The sequence below is a fragment of the Felis catus genome, chromosome A2 (genome assembly GCF_018350175.1).
Source record: "Felis catus isolate Fca126 chromosome A2, F.catus_Fca126_mat1.0, whole genome shotgun sequence".
Taxonomy (NCBI): Eukaryota; Metazoa; Chordata; class Mammalia; order Carnivora; family Felidae; genus Felis; species Felis catus.
Window position 1 is genome coordinate 46,262,217 of NC_058369.1, and position 21,767 is coordinate 46,283,983.

At 43.2% G+C, this 21,767-nt stretch overlaps 1 protein-coding gene across 7 annotated transcripts in view; it reads left to right on the forward strand.

The window, feature by feature from the left end:
* The first annotated feature begins 3,146 nt into the window (after positions 1–3,146).
* Positions 3,147–21,767, forward strand: part of ITPR1 (inositol 1,4,5-trisphosphate receptor type 1) — a 326,193-nt gene continuing 307,572 nt past the window's right edge. For 4 of the 7 annotated variants that reach the window (XM_019824647.2, XM_019824645.2, XM_019824649.2 and 1 more), the window contains exons 1-2: positions 3,149–3,371; positions 4,158–4,226. The gene's annotated coding sequence lies outside the window, so the exon portion shown is untranslated. Of the gene's footprint in view, positions 3,372–4,157; positions 4,227–21,767 lie in introns of all 7 variants that reach the window. The other 3 variants (XM_023249983.2, XM_011280170.3, XM_045051892.1) reach the window with 2 other exon arrangements.

Sequence of the window (21,767 nt, forward strand, 5' to 3'; positions counted from 1 at the left end):
ACCATACACACAGACAGGTGGAAGAAACAGTGTATGGTAGGAGTGGGTTCCATGGTTTGTGTGCTCAAAAAATATGTTCATCTATTCTACCATATGCCTGACACACATTCTATTACAATCCTTTTGCTTACAAACTTTTTTTTTGTACATATCTACTAAAATGTGCAGAGAACTAGGCCTGCTGGGTAGGGGAGGAGGGAATACAAGTACGAATAAAATAGGATCCCTGTCTTCAGTGAAAGTTGTGGTCTAGGAGGGAAGACTGGATAAAGCAGTTAAGGGTCAAGTGTCCATGTAACTGGCTCTCAAACAAGACCACATTTTCTTTAGAAAACCCACATTAAAATTCCACTGTTTCTGGAGTGACTGGGTGGCTCAGTCAGTTGAGCGTCCAACTCTTGATTTCGGCTCTGGTCATGATCTTGCAGTTTCGTGAGTGCAAGCCCTGTGTCAGGCTCTGCACCGGCAGTGTGAAGCCTGTTTGGGATTCTCTCTCTCTCTCTCTCTCTCTCTCTCTCTCTCTCTCTGTCTCTGCTCCTCCCCCATTTGTGCTGTCTCTGTCTCTCTCAAAATAGGTAAATAAGCTTAAAAAAATTCCATTGTTGGGGCGCCTGGGTGGCGCAGTCGGTTAAGCGTCCGACTTCAGCCAGGTCACGATCTCGCGGTCCGTGGGTTCGAGCCCCGCGTCGGGCTCTGGGCTGATGGCTCGGAGCCTGGAGCCTGTTTCCGATTCTGTGTCTCCCTCTCTCTCTGCCCCTCCCCCGTTCATGCTCTGTCTCTCTCTGTCCCAAAAATAAATAAAAAAAAAAAAAAAAAACGTTGGAGAAAAAAAAAAAATTCCATTGTTTCTGTTAGAAGCACCTGAAATAATTACCCTTTAGCATTTACCAGTTTTAATACTAAAGAGTGATTCATTGAATTTGTTTGAAAAAGTAGAGCCAAAAACCCTTTAGAAACAGAACAAATTGTTTTCATAGGGGAAAAGAAGAAAGGGGACAGATGGGAAAGGTGTGGACCTTTTTGTTGTGACAAGATGCGGGTATTTCTTGATGATGGGGAGTGCTAGCTTCAGGCATTAAACATGAGGCTCTAGTGCCCAGTAACAAAGGGCTACTGCTGAAAGGGAGGAGAGGCAAGAGTAAATACAATGAACATAAACTTTGTCTGCTCTGGGCATTGCCCATTCCTGGGCTGGTATTAAATGCTTATATGAGCAGATGCCTTGAATGCATATGTTTTCATTGGGGAGGCTGCGGAGGATAGTAGTTAATGTCTAGGGTTCTGGACTCAGACAGCCCATCACCTATGTGATTTGGAGGACTTTGCTTAAATTCTCTGTGCCTCAGTTTGCCCATAAATAAAAAACAATTGTTAATAGGATTTGATGAGAAAATGTACACAAAGAGCTTAGAATAATGCCTGGCACATGCCATGTACTCAAAAAATGTCAGTAATTATTATTAGTTTTGGCATTATTTTATGAATAATAATTGTTAGTTCTGGTGCTCCCCTAATTTGTTCCTCAAGTTTCATAAGACCATTAATTCTGTCAAGCAATCCTGATACAAAGTTGGCAAAGTTCTAATGACTTTCTCCAAGATGGCAAAACTGGGGCAAAGAGATGAACATAACTTGCCCAAAGGCTCAAAGGCTGCTCCTAAAATGGGGAAAGAGGCCATTTAAGGCAGTGGTGATGGATTTCCCCAAAGACAAGGACTTAGTACAAGAACTAAGGCTGGAATTGGAATCCAGGCTGCACTACTTAATACACGGTGTCATCTTGGGAAATTACCTGATTTCTCTGAGCCTTTAGGCCTCCATCTATCAAATAGAGATAATATGCCCATGGTTGTTAAAACTCAATAGCATGATGCATGAAAAGTGCATGTGGTCTGGGTTCGGTAAAATCTGCCTCTCAAACTATTATTATTACTATTGTTGTTATAGCCACCATGTGGGACGGCAGGCAGTGCTTATCTGGGATGCTGTGGTGTGTTTAGGCTTACCACTATGCCCCAGCGCCTGGCACAGTGCCTGGCACCCAGTAGACATTCAGGAAACGTTTGTGTAAGGAATGCCTATCATCTCAGGAAGGGAGAGCAGCCGACTGACTTTGCCTCTTTGCTTAGCCCTTGCCCTCCTTCCAAAAGCCAAACAGCATGCAGCCCAAGAGCCCAGGCACATTTTAGCAGGGGGCAGCAACCCATCTCATCCCAGCCGCCGTTATCGGGGGCTGCCGGAGGGCGACCTGCCTGAACGCGCAACATCGTGCCAGCAGCTGTCTCCGAAGCCCTAATTTTTCTGGCTTGCGGTTTATTTACTTAAGCATTTACAGCTCCGCGGAGCAGAGGGGCTGCTTGAAGCAAGGGTCAGGACCTAGGTCGCGGTTTGTATTTACTTTCTGCCTCCCAATCTCCGCGCCGGCGAGTCACAACTCGGCTCCTTTATTTTTGTGCACCGGAGAGGCTAGCGTTTCTTCATCTCCTGTGGGGCGAGGAAGAACACACGCGGCTCAGGGTCTCTCCAGCTACTTGCCTATGTCCCCTCCTGCGTAGATCATCCCTGCCAGAGTTCGTTTTCTATGCAAACCCGAGCAGGATGGAGCAGATTAAATAAAGACAACCTCGCGCCTTTAATCCTTGACCGCAAATACTGGCTTTTTTGTGCCCTGGATTTCTGAAATTCTTGGCTCAGGGACTCAAGGCGCGGGGGGGTGGGGAGGGTGCGTAACAGCTTGTAAAAACTTCCCAAAGCAGAAATCCGAGCTCCTACCCGCACCCCCCTTACCCAGAGATACCTGGATTCAAAGGAAAGGGGGCAGCCGGAGGAGGAGCGTCCCCAAGGGTTGGGGGCGCCCCCCAGGGGTTGCTTTGGGTCTCGGGCTCCAGACCCGGCCAGCTCTCTGGTAAGAGGAGGATTCGAAGCCCGGACGCCCCGCAGGACGCCCCTCCCAGTCCCCGCGCGCTTCTATTCAGAGCCCAGCCCGGAGCCCAAGGGATTCTGGGACTCGTAGTCCTTCCCCGCAGCCCCAGGCGCCGCCACGACCTCGGACTCGGACTACATTGCCCAGGGAGCTTCCCGGCCTATATAAGCTGCCAGGAGCCGCTTCGATGTGCAGTAACCATGTGGATGTGCTGCTGAAGCGTTTCCTCAAGCTCGCTGGGGTGGGAGGAGAGGAGGAGGAGGTGGTGGTGGAGGAGGAGGAGGCAGAGGGTGGAGAGAGAGAAAGCGCACGCCGAGAGGAGGTGTGGGTGTTCCGTTTCCATCCTAACGGAACGAACTCCCTGTTCGCGGACATGGGATTACCCAGCGGCTGCTAACCCCTCTCCTCGCCCTGCTCCCCCAGCCCGGCGTGGCTCCCGGGCACCAAGGTAGCGGCTGGGGCCGGGCAGAGGGCGCGGGGAGTTGGTACTGTCCCCCACCCCGGGCGCAGAAGTTTTTGCCCCGCTCTTGCAGTTCTTGGTGGATTTGCATGCACTTGCATACGTTTGGGGGTTCTTTTACTGAGGGCATTTTTGGGGTGTTCATTTTAGGCTGAAAAAAAAAATCTCTATTCGAGTGACTGGCCTCGAGGGCTACCCATTCTGGACCGGAATGGCATTCCCCCAAATTGGAAACTGTTGCAGCAGCTGCAGGAAATAGTTTTTTTTTGGGGGGGGGTGGTGGCGGGTGTTGGGGGGGGTGTCATATGTGAGTCCAGTCAAAGAAATAATCTTTTAAAAAATGTAGCCCTCCCTCGACCTGTTTGGTTGGGAGAAAAATGCATGTGGGGCCTCAGTGGGGAGGGTTTTAAAAAAACGGAAGAAAACCGGGGAGCGCTGAGGGATGAAATGTGGACGAAGCTCACGCCCAATGAGGATGCGGGCTTCGGATACTTGGCCTAGGCTCTGGGAAACAAGTGCTTTGGGATCTGCCAAACACTTCCTTTAGTTCCAGCTTCCCCAGCACGTTCGAAGTTTTTGCGTGCCTAGTCTCACTTGTCAGTTACATACTGGAAATAAGTAAGCTGAGTTACCTAGAATCTTCGTGTCTTTTTTGGGGAAGAGGTGGGTCTCTGCAGGAAGGAGGCTAAAGAAGATGGAAGCTTGCAATTCGAAGCATTTCTGTTGGGGGCCGGCCTTCGTGGTCTTACACTCAGTTTCTTTCTTAATACTTAGGAGCTGACTACAGAGGAGCAGGGTTCGCACAGCTGGCGTGTTTGGGCAACAGTGCCTGACCTCGGTCAGGTGAGTGTGAAGCCTGAGTGCTGTAGTCAATAATCAATTTTTGTTCGAAGTGTATTTTCTGTCCTCTTCTAAAGAGCCATGGGGATAGGAGTAGGAAAGAAATGGAAACTCCATGGCTTAGTGTCCAAAATTTGTCACTGCCTTTGGTGACAGCTTTAGAGAGCATTTGAGATACAGGGGGCAGTTCTGCCTAGCACTTTTGGCCAAGGCTCAGACTTAAAGCAGCCTGAAAGTTTATGAGAGGAGGGGGGAAAAGCCATTAAATGGAGCAATAAAAGGAATGCCCATTGGTGGCTGAGAATTGAACTTGCCTGGCAGCATGCTGATGATTTAAATTCTGAAGGAGGCAGTACATTTCATCCAAGATATGTAAGCAAAAATTAACTGCCTCTGTCTTTCAAAAATAGTCACTTTTTTCTTACTGTAACATGTGTTTAATCAGAGTAGGTTGGATTGCAAGAAATGAAAGTGGTTGCTGGCAGTTTGAAAGAATTAGTACTTTAAAAAGGGAAGTTAGTTCTTGAAGCATGAAAGAGTAGTATCCAGTCCTTGACTTGTGGGATATGAGTTGAAGGCAGCATTTTTCTGTGAAGACCAGCAGCTCCTCCCCCCTCCTCCCCATGGTCATACTGCTCTTTAAGAAAGGGAGGTTTTAACAGCTGCATGTACAGCCCATTGCTGCAGATTTGGCCATCACAAGTTTTTTCTTCCAAAATGGTCAGGAACAGGGTAAACGGGTGGAGGTCTGGGTCTCAGCAACTTTTTTAACCTTCTAAATATTTAGCTGTTCCCTGGGCTACAATCTTTGGGTTTTTGAAATTAGAAAATAAAAGGCAGACACTTCATTATAGTAGTATAGTGCTTTTGTTTCCTGTTGATAAGATCCTTAGGAGGGCTGGTGGAGTGGGGAACATTGGGATGTGTGGGCTGTAGTTCCTTCTTGGAGTTGTGTAGACCTTCATGGCTACCTGGGCACTCAAAAGGCCAGGGAATGGGTTAAGTTCCTCTCTTTTGAGCAAGCTCTTGACAAGGAGAAACTGATTCACAGACTCTTCTCCAACTTGTTGCTAAAAATAGCACGGACACATTAAGTACTTGTAAGCCAGATCTAGAGCCATATATCACAGAAACTCTAAGTCATGAACAGGTGAAGAAGTGGAGGTGTAGAGAGTGAAAACACTTGCCCAGTAGCTAGTACACAGTAGAGGCAAGATAGAGCTCCAGGTTTTGGGACTGCACTGTGTCCGACAAATGCATTTAAGTTGGGTGGGAGAGGTGAGGGAAAAGCTGGAAAAATGGTACTTATTTCTATTGATGAAATAACTCTTGTGTCCCAGCAGTGACGAATAAATAGTAATACATTGATTTAAGAAGGAAACGATGTAGCTGTAGATGTAGGGATAAGAGTGTGGCTATTTGAGGAGGTGTTAGATGTTACCCTGACTGTGTTTTAGAGAGCTGTGTGCTGAAAGCTGAATGGGGAGAGTAAAAGAAATCAAACCACGAGGAACACTGTTCAGCATTAGGTTCATCTCATAACTGAAATCCATCTTGATCATCTACATCAAGGCGTCTGTGCAGGTTAAAAGAATCAGAATTTCTCAGTCTGAATAATTCAGTAGTTTAAATTGCGGTGAGTCTAAACTGTGAAGTATCGGTATGTTTTCATATACTCTTCAGTTTGGTTTGTGGACAGTTGTGTAGAACACTTTTTCATTTCTTGTGTGTGCATGAGTGTGTGTGTGTGTGTTGAAAGTACAGTCTGTTCTTTAAATAATTCAGAACATAATATACTATCAAGATTTCCTTGTAGCAGGCAGGGAAAGTTCTTCATGCTCTATATGAATTACTCCTGGCCGCCTCTTTAAGTCCATGAAGTTGTTTGGGGTTGACAATATTATCCATTTAACAAAGTGGTGCCTTTTGGAGGGAAATGGCATCCTTTCTTGAGGAATGAGAGATGGAAAGGTTGCTTAGAGGAAAAGAGACAGATGAACCCAACCAGATAAATCTCTTGCCTTTTTCCTCAAAATATTTTCAAGTGAGCAGGACCAGGGTATTAGAGGGAGAGATAGAGAAAGGAATGAAACCTCTAATCCAATGGTATACAACTCACTGACTTCTAGACAAAAAGAGTCACATGGCTTTTTAGCTCATTTATAATGATCTTGTGGAAATTCTGATTTCTTTACAAGCAGCTCTTAAAAAACAAAAACGAAACAACAAACACCAAATATGAACACCCGAAAAAAAAAAAAGACGACAGAAAAATAAAAGTAGGCTTAAAGTTAGGTTCCTAGGTCAAGCTGTCCTTGGATATATCTAATTAAGGAGTCTATACAAGGCCATTGTCCCATCTTGTTTAGTGTTGGTTTGATCTTTTAAAATAAAACACATTGGGTTTGCAAGTTCTTTATTAACTGTAAGTGCATGCAATTTTTTTGGTTTACTTTTGTGTTTTTAAGCTTTTGCACTTCTCTTGTAATGAAATCAGTTAAGGCTTGAAGTCAGTGACAGCAACATAATTTTTATGATTCCTACCAATTTTCGTAGTGTCTGTGGTTCTGAGGTAATTGCTAATGAGGATGAGCTGAAAACACCACTAAAACCATCACCTGTGGAGCTAATTCTATTGAACTATGGCTAGGGTCTTCCCTCAGCTGGACATAGTTAACGACATTTGGTGTGATAAATCTGTGAATTTCTAATACCTGCTAACGTTGATATGATCCAAGTGTTTATTCCTACATTCAACAAATTTCTAGAGCACCTGCTGTGTGCGGAGATCTAGGAGTTCTAGGTGCTGGGGATACAACACTGAAAGTCCTGTGCCCAAGAGGCTTAGGTCCTAGTTAGGGGGAAATAGGCATTATAAATAAGCAAACAGGTAGTGAGTGCTATGGAGAAAAAGCCAACTAAAGGGGAACAGAAAATAACAGATGTTGGTGAGGATCTGGAGCATTTGGAACTTTTGTGCACTGTTGGTGGGAATGTAAAATAGTGTAGGCAGTGCAGAAGACAGTATGGTGGTTCCTTAAAAAATTAAACAGAATTACCAAATGATCCAACAATTCCACTCCTGGGTACATAACCAAAAGAATTGAAAGCAGAGACTCAACTGGTATGTGTACATTCATATTCATAGAATTATTCATAGTAACCAAAAGGTAGAAACAACCCACATGTCCACTGATAAATGAATGGACAAACCAAAAGTGGCATGTCCATATAATGGAATATTATTCAGCCTTAAAAAGGAATGAAATTGTTATATATGCTACAGGATGGGTGAAGGTTGAAAACATTATACTAGGTGAAATAAGCCATACACATAGGGACAGGTAGAGTGGTGCTTGCCAGGGCCTGGGGAATGGGGAGTTTGTTCAATGGGTACAGAGTTTCATCTGGGAAGATGAAAAAATTCTGGATGTGGATGGCAGTGTTGGTTGCACAACTGTGTGAATGAACTTAATGCCATTGAATTGTACACTTAAAAATGATTAAAATAGTAAATTTTATGTTGTGTATGTGTATTTTACCACGATAAAAATTGACAGCAATAACAACAGTGTAAAGGGGATAAGGAGGTATTAAGTGGGGATTGGGAATCAGGGAAGGGCTCTTTTTTTAAATTTTATTTATTTATTTACTTAAATGTTTATTTTTCAGAGAGAGAGAGGGAGAAAGAACGTGGTGGGGGAGGGGGTACAGAGGATCTGAAGTGGGCTCCTCGCTGACAGCAGAGAGCCCGATGGGAAGCCCCAAACTCAAGAACCATGAGATTGTGACCTGAGCCAAAGTCAGGCACTTAACTGACTGAGCCACTCAGGTGCCCATATTTTTAATTTTTTAATGTTTATTTTGAGAGAGAGCATGAGCAGGGGAGGGGAAGAAAGAGGGAGGGAGAGAGAGAATCCTAAGCAGACCCTGCGCTGTGAGCGCAGAGCCCAATGTGGGGCTCGAACTCATGAACTGAAAGATCATGACCTGAACTGAAATCAAGAGCCACACACTTAACTGACTGAGCCACCCAGGCACCCCGGAAAGTGCTCTTTAATATGGTGCATTTGAGCAGAGATCTGAAGGAAGGGAGGTTAGCCAGTAGGTATCTGAGGGGAAAGGACATTCCAAAGAGCTAGAGCGAAAGTGCAAAGGCCCTAAGTTGGGAAAAGGTTCAACAGGTTAGGGAAAGGAAGGAGGCTAAGTTGGTTGCAGCTGAGGGAGAGTGCTAGGCCTTCAGATGGGAGAGGGATTCCAGGTCAGATCCTGCAGGCACCAAGGTTTTGCAGGTAAGCAATGGTTTATTTCCCTGAGGATTTCTTAACTTTCTCAGAACTCTACATGTGGTTCTCAGCATCCCTGAGCTACCTTGTACTTTCTGAAGAGACTGGTGAGGCTGGCAAGATCACTTACCAGTTTGGAACTTGATTGGGGGTGGGGGGTAAAACCTAGATGTCTTGTTAGTCACATGACTTACTTCGGATTATAATCCCCTGTAGTTGGAAGGGAATCTTCTTGGATAAATAGATGAACCTGCAGTTGGTTTGGATAAGAATTTTAAGAATCTCATGATATTCTGTAGTTTTTTTCAACAGAAACCTTGTGTACTTTGCCACCACCCTCCAGTCTGTCAGGTCTCATTTTAAGGAATTACACAAGGAGAATTTACGTTCTGCTGTCTAGCATCATCCTTGGGGAATATGAACTTCCAAATAACTAATTCTCTCTGATAAGTGAAGGGGATCCCTTCATGTGTACAAATTTATAATATATCTGGTGATACTGCATAAGATGCACATATTCAATTAGCAAAAACAAGCCAGGCATCCCTAATCCCACCATTCAAGATGAGGGTTCCAGACCCCTGCATGTATACATAAGTAAAAATTACGTGTATAATATCATTAAAAAGAACTCATGCCGTACCTCAAGTTTTGTTCCTTGCTGGTTTCACTCTATCCTGAACAGCTATCTTGTTAATCAGTAGACACCCGTGTCTTCATTTTTATGAAGGTATCTGTACCTTTGATGTGATTGCATTTGGGTGGTGACAGGTATGGAATCACTAGGGGAAAACATTCAGATTTCATCACTATCATAGAATCCAGGTTTTCTCTCTCAGTTTATACTGGTTTTTAAGAAAACTAAATGGAAGGTAAAGCACTATTCCAAAGTTAGCTGGGTCATTACAGGGATAAAGCTTAGTAATGATTTATTTCAATACAGAATCTCTTATTCTTCAGAGTAACCTTCACTGTAGATAATTGGAAACACATAGAACAGTGAGATCTTAGTATCATGAACCCCTCTTTACTTATCACCTATCTGCACAGTTACCAATTCATGACCATTCTGTTTTCACCTGCATTCTGATACACGCATCTTGGGTGAGTTGGGAACAAATCCCTGATACCAGTTCATCTGTATTTTATTTTATTTATGTTTATTTATTTATTTTGAGAGAGAGCAAGAGAGCGAGCGTGTGCGTGAGCACAAACAGGGAAGGAGCAGAGAGAGACAATCCCAAACAGGCCCTGTACTGTCAGCGCAGAGCCCAGTGCAGGCTCGATCTCACAAACCATGAGATCATGACCTGAGCCAAAGCCAAGAGTCGGGTGCTTAACTGACTGAATCACCCAGGCTCCATCTGTATTTTAGTATGTAGCTCTAGCATAGGGATTTAAAAACAAAAACAAAAAGACAACAATATAATACTGTGACCCATCACAGGGAGAAAAAGACATATTTTTTAATGGAGTCTGTGTTCTCCTTTTATGTTTATGTACATACATACAACATATATTACACAGGTGCATATATACACACATGCTTACAATATATACACACAATAATAATATATATGTATATTTAACCATTTGTTTGAATCAGGATCCAAATAAGATCAATAGATTACAAATGGTTGATGTGTCTTTTAATCTATGTTTTCTCTACACCTCTTCTTCTCCATGCATTTTATGGTTATTATTGAGGAAATGGGGTGATTTATTTTCCCATAGTTAAGATTTTGCTGACTGTGTCGGAGTGGTATAGTTAAACATGTACCTGTGTTCCCTGTGTATTATCCTGTCTGGTGCTTAAATGTAGAGGCTTGATCAGAATCAGGGTTATTGTTGTTGGCTACTTATATTTTTTTGAACTTCATTCAGGGAAGTATATGATATGTCTGGATATGCCTTATGATATTAGGAACCATTGATGTTCATTGCCTTAATCCATTAGTTTCTTAGGACTTGTCAAACTCCTGTTTTTCATTCTTCATTCATTAGCTGAACTATTTTATAAAAAGAAATTTTCCTCCACTAAGTTTTTTTGTTCTCTGTATTTTACTTGTTTTCAAAAATAACAAGTCGTTCCCTTACCATGATACATGGCAATGGTTCTCAACATGGTGACCCTGGGGACATTTTTGGTGGTCACAGCTAGGAAGAGGGTGCTGCTGGCCTAGAGGCCAGGATGCTGATAAACAGCCTACAATACATTGCATAGCCATGTGCAGCCCAGAATTCTCCCTTTCGCAGTTAACAGCAGTGCAACTATTGAGAAACCCTTGTACCAAGATGACCAGTGGGTATGTATTTTGGTTACTATCTTTGTGAACTTGTGAATTTAAGCATAATTTATATCTCTTTTTGTGTAGCTATCCTTCTTGATCAGAGTGCTCATTTTTGCTCAGCAAGAGAGAGGCTTTTGAAGTTGGTTCAAAAACACAACTGTAGTAGTCTTTGATAGCTTTCTTGCTTTCAATATGAGAGAATGTTCCAGGCCCATATTCTATATTTCTTGCCCCAGGCCTGGAATCAGTCTTTTCTCCGAGGAGCTATAGTTCTTTTGAGTGGGAAATGGTGTTCAGAGACCTCTGCTCAGGGCCAGATAGGTATTCTTATTTTCCTCATACAGGTCAGAAAAGAAAGCAGAATGAAGAAAACTTAAAACCTGAATATTTTCAATGAAGGTATTTCCAAAGCATAGTTAACACATCTTTGCCTTTTTAAAAAGGATTCTGAAGGTACTCCTAACTTTGCACTTTGGTATCAGTTTTAACCTTAGTGTACTGGTGCTCAGGTAACAATAGTACTCCCCAGATTGGTAGGAATGTTACTGTTGTTCTGTATCCATGTTCTTCATACTGTATGGCAACCCACTATGAGATCCTGAAATCAGTTTAGTGGGCCTCCTTTAGCAGTTTTTTTTTTTTTTAACTTTATTTACTTAGAGAGAAGGAGAGAGAGAACACAAGCGAGGGAAGTGCAGAGAGAGGGAGACAGAGAATCTTAAGCAGGCTCTATGCTGTCAGCACAGAGCGTGACCTGGGGCTTGAACTCAGGATCTATGAGATCAGGACCTTAGCCGAAATCAAGAGTCAGATGCTTAACCAACTGAGCTACCCAGGTGCCCCTCCATCAGTGTATGTGTGTATACATATATACACATACATATGTGTGTGTATGTATATATATATATACATATATATATATATATTATTATTATTTTTTAATGAAGTCGAGTAAATTAGAAAAACATCAAAGTGTATTGTATGGATACTTAGAAGGACATCCCCCCCCCCCCCATTCTCTCTGTCTCTCATACAGAGTGAACAGTGGGTTGTATTTCTTACTGTGGGTTTCAGTCAAAAATTTGAAAAACATTGCTCTACGTCTTTATTCCTCCATTTGTGGTCACCAGACCAGCATCATTGCCTTCAACAGTGAGCTTGTTAGAAGTGTAGACTCTCAGGCCCCACCCCAGACCCAGTGAATCAGAACCTGCATTTTAGCACAATCCCCAGGGGATTCATGCACACTCGAAAGTGTGAGAACCTCTATACTTAACCCCCAGTGTTTTTTCAGTGTTGTCTTATTTTTATGGTTATTTTTTCCTGGCTTGTTCTCACATGTTGGAACTGACCTTTGTACTTGTCCTTAGTGGCCTTTTCATTCTCAATCAAGTGGAAGGTAGGCTAAGTCACCACTGAAGGTGAGCATGAAGGTCTGGCAGGACTGTCTCTGACAAAACTGGAAGCATTAGTTCTTACACTTGGGGGACTCTCTTATTGGCATCAGTTTCAGATAGAAATGATACGTGTGAAACCTACTTAGGGTTGGGAGGTCACAGGTAGGAACAAGGCTGCATTTAACATGCTGTTTTCAGACACTTCGAGCAACTTAGGTTTTATAATGTTGTGTGACCCAGCGAATTAGCAGAACTTCTGGGCTGCTTATATGGTTGCTTATCAGATATAGATGAATGTAAGAAGAAACATCACTGACCTCCAAGTTCTTTGCTGTTTGTCTGTTTCACTAGGAACTTTATTTGGGAAGTGACTTTGTTTTGCAAAAACAGTTTCAAGACTTAACCATGCACGTATTTCTTTCTTTTTTTTTTTCTTTTTTTAACATTTATTTATTTTGAGAGCATGAGATGTGAATGGGCAGAGAGAGAGACAGAGAGAGAAAGAGACGGAGAATCCCAAGTGGGCTCCACACCGCCAGTGCAGAGCCTGATATGGGGCTTGAACTCATGAACTGCAGGATCATGACCTGAGCTGAAGAGTCGGGGTGTTTAAACTGGCCACCCAGGTGCCCTTCATGCACATATTTCAGAATAGAAAAAGCTGATACAGTACCTAGACTTAAGGACATTCATTTATTTGCTTTGGTGAATCTGTGCCTGTGTCTATGTCCCCATCCCTGCCCTGTCTATATCCACCTTGCCAAATACTACCCAAATGCTTCCTCTTCTGGGAAGCCTTTCCTGATAATTTGAAAATCTTTGTTATTTGAGACTCCATGGCGCTTTAAATCTATCTTCCTCACGGGCCTTTTTGATTTTTAACCTACAAATGCACCTGAGAAATAGTGTCCACAAGAGATTTGTTGAAAGAAGTTATGTATCTCCATGTTATATCTCCCTTGGAAGAATGTAGGCTGCTTGTCAGAAGAATCTAATCATTTGTAAGCTTCTCCTGATTAAATATTTCTGAAATTGGTGGTTTGCTTTGAAAAGCCTCTTTTGCTGTGGAGAGCAAAGTGAGGACTGTGCAGAAATGTATTAAGTGGTTCCTTTTGATAGCTTTTGAGATGTTGCTCAGAACAGTTCTTGGGTGGGCATTGGGCTTGGGAAACTGTTGAGTGTTAATAAAAGGGAGTGAAGGTAATAATCAGGGAGGGAAGCACAGTTGCTCTGAGGCTGTAATGGTATCGCCCTGCCGAACCACAGGATGGGGGCTCCGCAGGATTGGGTACTGACTGCCTCTTGAGTAGGGGCTAAACATGTAACATCTGTGCTTCTGTTTCCTCCTCTGTAGAATAGGTATAAAAATACCTGCTTTGGGCCATTGCTGCCAAGTCAAATGTTTGCAAAAAGTCTCAGAGATTAAAAAAAGAAAAAAAACAACAACAAAGCCTGTGTCCCTAGAGGAATGGTTCTCAACCAGCGGGGTGATTTTGCCCTGCAGGGACTTGTGGCAATGTCTGGAGACTTTTTTGTCACAGCTGAGGGAAAGTGGGTGCTACTGGCATTTAGCAGGTAGAGGTCAGGGATGTCACTAAACATCCTGCAATACACATGATGTGTCCTCCACAACAAGGAATTATCTGCACTAAAATGTAGCCCTCAGTAGCCCTGAGGTTGAGAAACTGTCCTAGACTGATTTTTCCCAGACTAATTGAGACACTGCTCTCTCTCTGAGGATGTTCATCAAATCTGATTTGTTGGTTTTTGTTTTTTGTTTATTATTATTATTATTTTGGTGGTTCAGGTTGTGAGCAGAGTGGTGTCTCTTCAGGCGGGGGATGACTTTAACTTTTTAATAAAATAAATACCAACCTTCCCCCGCTTCCCCTAGGTACTGGCTTTGGTTTCTGGAGCCCTGTGATCTATTTGCTTTGTTGTTGTTTTTTAATGTATGTTTATTTTTGAGAGGGAGAGAGACAGCGTGTGAGCACGGGACGGGCAGAGAGAGGGAGACAGAATCTGAAGCAGGCTCTGGGCTCTGAGCTGTCAACACAGAGCCTGATGTGGGGCTCCAACTCACAAACCCTTGAGATGATGACCTGAGCCTAAGTCGGATGCTTAACCACCTGAGGCACCCTGGTGCCCCTATGGTCTATTAGCTTTGGTAGTACACGGCTGTGTGACCTACAAGAAGTCACTCAGGTTTATTGTTGTTTGCTTTTTCCACCTATAAAATGAGGAATTTCAGCTAGATGATCTCTACCCACCAAATAGAAAATTTTCTGACTGCCAACTTTGAGCTTTTGATTGGCTTTTCTTATATTGGCCTGGGAGAATAGGAAACTTGAGAGCACGTGTCAGAATTGACATCTTTGCTGAAAAGTAGCCATGTAGATAATGTACCTTTTTCAAGAATAGGCTATTTAGTGGGCATGTTTGTGAAAAGGCACATAGGTTTATCTTTGTGTGCGTGTGTTTATCTCTTGTGTGTCTAACGAGCAACATTTAAATTAGAGAATTGCTCTGAACTGCTGATTTACAACTGCTCTTTCTGAGATTGTCATAGAGGGCCCTGCTTAAAGTTGAAACTTCTGAGTTGGTGACTTCCTTTGGGACTGTCTGAAAACGAAAGCAGAATGCAATTTTCTATCCTCCGAGAGAAGTGCTTTTTGCAATAGAATAAGTGGTCTCCTGATGGGACACTGCATTTCTGAGGACAATCTGATTAGCCACTAATAGGACCAGAAGGCAAGCAGGGGGCTGCACAAACATGTGTATGGTGGGGTGGGGGGAGCTGCCGGCCGGTGTCCACCTCAGAAATACCGTGTTTCTGCTCCTCGTTTCACAAGAAAGATGATATCGTCAAGTCTTTGCTCAAAGGAAGTTCCAAAATTAACTGTGAGAGTGCCCAGTTACAGAAGAGACGGTGTAAAAGAGCGCCTCTTTCCTTGTCTTGGAAAAGTCCACTGTGAGTGTAGTAGGTTTTCTCTTCCCTGTATTTACAGCCATATTACCATATATGTACCTGGGTGAGGGCATCTTAAGGAGGCCTGTGCTCCTCTGGAAGGAGTGTCCTTGGCCTCCAGCCACGAGATTGATTAAATGCCGGCAACTCTTCCTTTTTCTGTGCACACTCTTGCTTTCCCTCTGAAAGGCCTTGTGGTTTGCCTGGCTTGGCCCACGGGGGGCTGCTTGACCTGAAAGTGAAGTGCTGCTCTTTTGTGTTGATGGCAGCTGTGGCCCCCAGGTCTTATCTGTGTTCCTGGAGACCAGCTGCCCGAGGCCTGCTGAATCTCCAGGCGCTTTTAAGTCTTTGTGCATGAGCCCTCTCTTTGCTGCCTAGCTTGAAAGGAAGCCTTTTGATTTTATTCATTTTAAGCAATCATTTTTAAAGCAAGCAGCAATAAAACCAGCACTAAGTCTTTGGCAGAGGCCTTCTGTTTTTTAGGAGGTGGAGATGATGTGAATATGCCAAGAAAGAGCAGAGAAGACTGATGGATTTCCATTGGCTACCTTTTTTAGCAGAAGAATGGCTTTTCCGAGTACCCTGTGCTTTGGGGCCAAGTGGCAAAGCTTAGTGACTGAAGGGTAGACCCAGAGGGGGCTATGGAGGTGGGATGCTGTCATTCATTCTTCACCTGGCTGTACTTTGGGGGTTTGAGTTTTACTAGGAAGAGTGGGAAGAACATTCTGCTGGAGTTGGCATTGACAAATTCAGATAAATGTATCACACAGTGTGTCCTTTGTCTATACCACTCATCATGTGGACTTGCTGGTTGATAGGGTTAATCCTCAACGGATTGTAAGCCCTAAAAAGTTTAGTTAAGAGTAGTTTATGAGAGTTGAAAATACAGCAAATTGGCAGACAGGAATAATCCCAGTAAACAGGAATGTTTCCCATCTTTTACTTTCTTTGTGCTAAGCAAGCCCATTATTTTCTTTTACACATTTGAACCTCAAAACAGCTTTATGAGGCAAGCTCTCATGATCCTCATTCTGCAGATGAGGGAACTGAGTTCCAGAAAGAGTAAGTAACTTGGTCAAGATTATAAACTTCCTGTCACACTTAGCAATAAAGGCAGACTTTTTACCCTGGCTTGGGAAATGCCACTGGCCCGGGGTTCTTCTTCTCTGACCTTACCCCGCACTTTCTTTCTTTCCCCATTAATGGTCCAGACGTTGTGGCTGGCTGTCTTTTTCTTGAACTTGCCAACTTCTTTTCTGCGCACAGTGCCTTTGTACTAGCTATTTGCTCTGCCTAAAATGCTCTTCCACCTGATTTTTTTTGCATGATTGCCTCTGTCTTGACTTAAAGGTCTTAGCTTAAATGTCTCAACTTGCTCTCTCTGACCAGCCAAAAGTAAAATGTCACACAGTTTTAATTCTCTGCCTAGTACTTAACACTATCTGATTGGTTGTGCCTGTAAAACTATCATGAGAACCAGGACCTGGACTGTCTTCTTTTTACCTATGTCCCACACACCTGGAGTAGGGATAGTGCATGGTAGGTATTCGATAAATTTGTTGAATAAAAAGATGGTTTCAAATCAGGGGGTTTTCTCTAAAGTCTTGGATGTTGTATGTTTTGCGTTTTAGTCCTGTCCAGTTTTTCATGTTTATGCAGTATGAGTCCTGAGCACATAGGCAGTGTCAAACCAGAACTTAAAATTTATAGTAGCATTTTTCAAAATTTTGGTTCTCAGGAACTCTTGACATGCTTAGAAATTTCTGAAGACCCCAAAGAACTTAGGTTTATGTGAGTTAGAACCATCTGTACTTACCTCATTAGAAATTAACACCAAGACAATTAACACTGAGACAACATGAAAAATAAGCCAATTGTATGTTAACACAGTAACATATTTTTAATGAACAGTAGCTCTATTTTCCAAAAAAAAATTTTGCAAGAGAGTGGCATTGTTTTACTTTTTTGCAAATTGATGAATATCTGGCTTAATAGAAGATAGCTGGAGTCCTGTATCTTACATATTTCCACCTCCAGTCTCTTCTGACATCTCATGTCCTGCAGCCTCTGGAAAACTCAACCATGGTGTGAGAGATGGAGTAAAAAGGCAAATAGTGCGTTGGTGTTATTATGAAAATAGTTAGGACTTTGAAGAGCCTCTGAAAGGGTCTTGGGTTGAACTCCCAGGGGTCCTTGGGCGTCATGGAGAGCCACTAGCTTATAGAGTAGCCAGGTAATTTGAAAGGTGGGTGGTGCCATGGAACAACTCAGAGACTGAGAACCTGAAGGCTTAGGTAGCAGGATGCAATTGATTGTTCCTAAGTCCGGATATTGAATCAGAGCTTTTTGTTTAGAAATACATGCATGGGGATACATTGAAGCTGTGTCTGCAAAACAAACACAAGAAAACAAAACAAAAAAAACCCTTCCCAGCTAAAGTGCTGAATTGCAAAGGACCCTGAAAACTTGGAAGCTAGTGGTACTTGTTTTAGGTTCATCTTTTTCAGACGAGCAAGATTATAGCAAGCATTCTAGAAGTTCTGCAGTGGGATGGGTCATTAAAAAATAATAAAGCGTGGGTTCTTCTCCATGTCTGAGAATAGTAGCTTCAAATATAACTCCCTTTATAGCTGTTACTCTAAACCCTTACTTGGTTCTCCTTGTAGCTTTTGGACTCAGATGAAGTTGTGTCCTATAATAGAAATTAGATTGGCTTAGTGCTTTATTGGTCTCAGATATTGTCACAACTGGTCTTAAAGATACCAAGGTGGAGGCTGTTAAAAATAGATGAGATAATCCCTGCTAGCCAGCCATTTAAGAAAGGCAAATGATTACAGTCCAGGCCTCTGGGGGGTATTTTGAACGTCTAGGGTAATGTATATAAGATTGTGAAAGTTAAGGTAATTGGGTGGTAAAACACACAGGGAACTTGGACCTCAGGAGATGATTGGTGCCCTGGGGGGCCGGTGTGGCAGGGAGATCCTTAGTTCCTGACACCAATGCGTGGAAGGACCTAATTTAAGGGCAGACTCTGTGGGGCTTTTCTCCTTCCCAATTACTGTTTAGCCCCAAGGCCCAAGCGGCTTCATCTTACTTAAATAAAGGAGGCTTCTTGCTTCTATGTGTCCATAAAAATCTTCAGGTCAAAATATTTTGGTCCCTGGCTTTGGGGTCCATTACCTGGTATAAATAAAGCTTCTGACTTCCTCCTTTGCCTGTCTAGGATTAAGTGATACCTTAGGTAACTTCTTGGTTAATGAAAGTATTCTAATTTAGTCTCATTTCAGGAGTTGCTAACTTCTAAATTCTGAGTTGTGTGTAGGCGAAAATTGAGGTTTTTTTTTTTTTTTTAGAAAAATGAATATAATGCAATTAGTTAAGTGTGTGCGGGAGAAATAGATGGGAAAAATTATAATAAGTGAGTTTTCTGGCATAGTCAAAGCTTTTAGCAAAAAGGAAAAAAAAAGGAAACTCAAAACCTATCTTAATGCTTAAAACGAAACGAATATACTTCTTTTTCAGTGAGGCTATGATTTAGCCTGTCTTCACACCGAAGTGAAAGAGGTTCTAAATATTGAATTATTCCTTTGAAGATGTTTCCACCTCATCTCCTCCTTGCCTCCCACAGGGGCCTGATTTGATGTTAGAAGTGGGAATGGAGTTGAGGTCTGACTGTCTTGGGTATTCAGTTTGGGGGCTGAAAAGCAACAGTATCTTGGATGACCTGTGCAAGTACTGCCCACCTCCTAGGCTTACAGAGATTGAAACATTTCTGAGACATGTTTATTCGGATGTGTTTCCAACAGTGCTGACAAAGTAAGAAGCATATATGAAGTAGAAGAATAAGTTATAGACAGAAGTGAGTGAAGGCTTTGGAGGAAGAAAAGTGAACTTTTCCATTTCAGTCTCATTCAAAAATACAAAAATGGGTGTTTACTAAAGGCCATATATTGGGCTGAGCGCTTTGTGTGGATTATTTGTTTAACCTCTCTTGGTGACCCTGAGATAGGAAGAGTCCCTCCTCCTTTTTTTTTTAAATGTCTGTTTATTTTTGAGAGAGAGCGCACATGCATGCATGGGGGAGGGGCAGAGAGAAGTGGGGAGACAGAATCCCAAGCAGGCTCCACACTGTCAGTGCAGAGTCTGAACTAGAACTCGAACCCATGGAACTGTGAGATCTTGACCTGAGCTGAATTCAAGAGTTGGATGCTGAACTGACTGAGCCACCCAGGCACTGCTCCTCTCTTCTTTTAATTGGTTGAGAGAGCTGAAATTCAGGAAAGTTATGTCAGTTGTCTAAGCACAAGAAGATGAAATTCAGACTCAAGTGTTCTGTTTCTAGACATTTTGGACACAGAGGGGATGGTCACTGGGGGAGGGATACTTTCTGCCAGAGACAGAAGTTAAATTTTTTTTTTTCTTCAGAAGTTAAAATTTTGTTTCTGGCTCCCAAATGTCCTAGAAATCTGTTGAAAAGGTCTAACAGACCTCTATTCTCTACCCTTGCTCCAACAGTGTCAACTTGATTTTCTTTAGTTTTAGGAAAACAATCACCTAAAAATAGTTTAAATTCTTTTAGGTAACAGATAAGATGACATGATTACATTGGACCCAGATGTGCTTGTCGTGTCCCAGGCGCTGTACAAGGGAAGGAAGAACTCAGCTCTCCTGTCCTCATGGGCTTGATAGTCTAGAGGTGAAGACAAGTAAATAAGCAAACCAGTAAATAAGCAATTTTAGGACAGTGGTAGTGCCCAGATAGGGTAATTAGAGTACCGAGTAGAGAAGAATGTCAGGCAGCAGTTACAGCGTGTCCAAAGGCACATGGCATGTTGGGGGATCCGGGAGAATGTTCATCATGGCCAGAGGGTAAAAGTTGGGTGGGCAGTACAGCGAGACGAAGAGGTGAAGGTAGGCAAGGACCAGATCATGAGGAGTCCCAAATCTCTTTGGAATGTTTTAAGCACAGGAGTGACATGGTCTGATTTATGTTTCTATAAGATCACGCTGGAAAAAAAAAAAAAAAAGATTTTGCTGGCTTATGTGTAGAATAGATTGAGGGGCAAAGAAGGATTCAGAGAGAGTCTTTATGGAGCCCATTTGTCAATGATCCTGGCTGAGGTTTGGGCGGGAGTAAAAGAGTTACAAAGAATTGGAGGATTCAAGAGAGAGACTAAAACTTAAAATCAGTAAGATTAGATGCTCCTACTTCATTACTTGCTAAATATTTACTCAGCACCTACCATGTGCTAGGGATTGGTGAGAGGAATAAAGTAGTATGCAAAACAGATCCCTCAAACCGATGTTGGCTTAAACTAGGACAGGGCGTGGGATAAGGATGAATGTATTCTAGGCCTGAGTGAAGAGCATGGGCAAAGGCCTTGTGGCAGGGATAAGGCGAGGGAAGACTGGAGGTGCCACCAGGCGTTGTGGAGGTAGATGAAGTGGGTGGGGAGGAGGAGAGACAGATTGGGGAGATAGTTGAGTTCTTTCTGGTATATTGAGGTGCTGTCAGTATTCAGGAGCTGAATCCCAGTAGTTGTTGGCCTTGAGGTACAGATTGAGGAATCCTAGAAGCCCCTGGAGCCAGTGGGGGTGGGGTGGGATGACCCAGGGCGGGTGTAGAAAAGGCAAAGAACGACAAGATTGTGAGACCACAGATATGGAGGACTAGGACCTCTGGTTTCTGTTCACCTAGGAGATCTCTGAATTCGTGTGTTTTTATTCCCGCCTTTCTTTTGAGTGGAATCAAATGTACCTTTTCCTTATACATTGCTCAGGTTTCAGTGGACAAAGAACTGAAGCTGAGCCAGTGGGCAGTGTGAGGCTCCTGAGTGTCTCACAGAGGCAGTGAGCCCCCTTTCTGTGCCCTGGTCCAGCCACCCTGGGAGAATCCTATTTTAAGAGGTACATCAGCCTGTCAGAGCAGTGCTGGGAGGTGGCGGGGTGGGGGGGCGCAGTAGTTGCCTGCATACATTGCACTTATTTCCTGCAGGTGTTTTGCTGACTTGTTGATGCACGTGATCTTACTGAACCTAGTGACAGCCTGTTGAGGGAGCTACTCATATTATCCCCATTTTATGGATGAGGAAAGTGAGGTTTAGGAAGATGAGAGAGCTGGCCTGAAGTCCTAGAATGACGTGGTGGCAGAGCTGGAGGTGCCTGGCAATCTGACTCTGGAGCTTCAGCTCCTGTCTGCCCTTGGGTGAGGACTGCTCTGGAGACCAGGCCATGTCTGGAATCACCCAGGATGATGATGCTCTGCAAACAGAAGCAAAGTCCTAAGGAGATCAGAGGGCGTTCACATTTTGAGAGGTTTCTGAGCATCGGGGGATAGACCAGTAGCAGATTTTCTAGGAGATTTTTTTGTGCAGGGGACACAGGAATATTTCCTAACTGGGCTTTTTGAACCTGGAACCATTTCTGGAACCATTTGAACCCTTGCCCAAACCATCTGAACCGTGAAACATTGCCAGGTGTTTAAGCAGAAGCAAGGTCATCCTTAGGAGTCATGGTAGGGGGATTCCATTATTGGGCAAGAGATGGAATTACACACTTTATAGGTTCCCTCCAACCTTTATGCCATGATTCTGTATATTTGG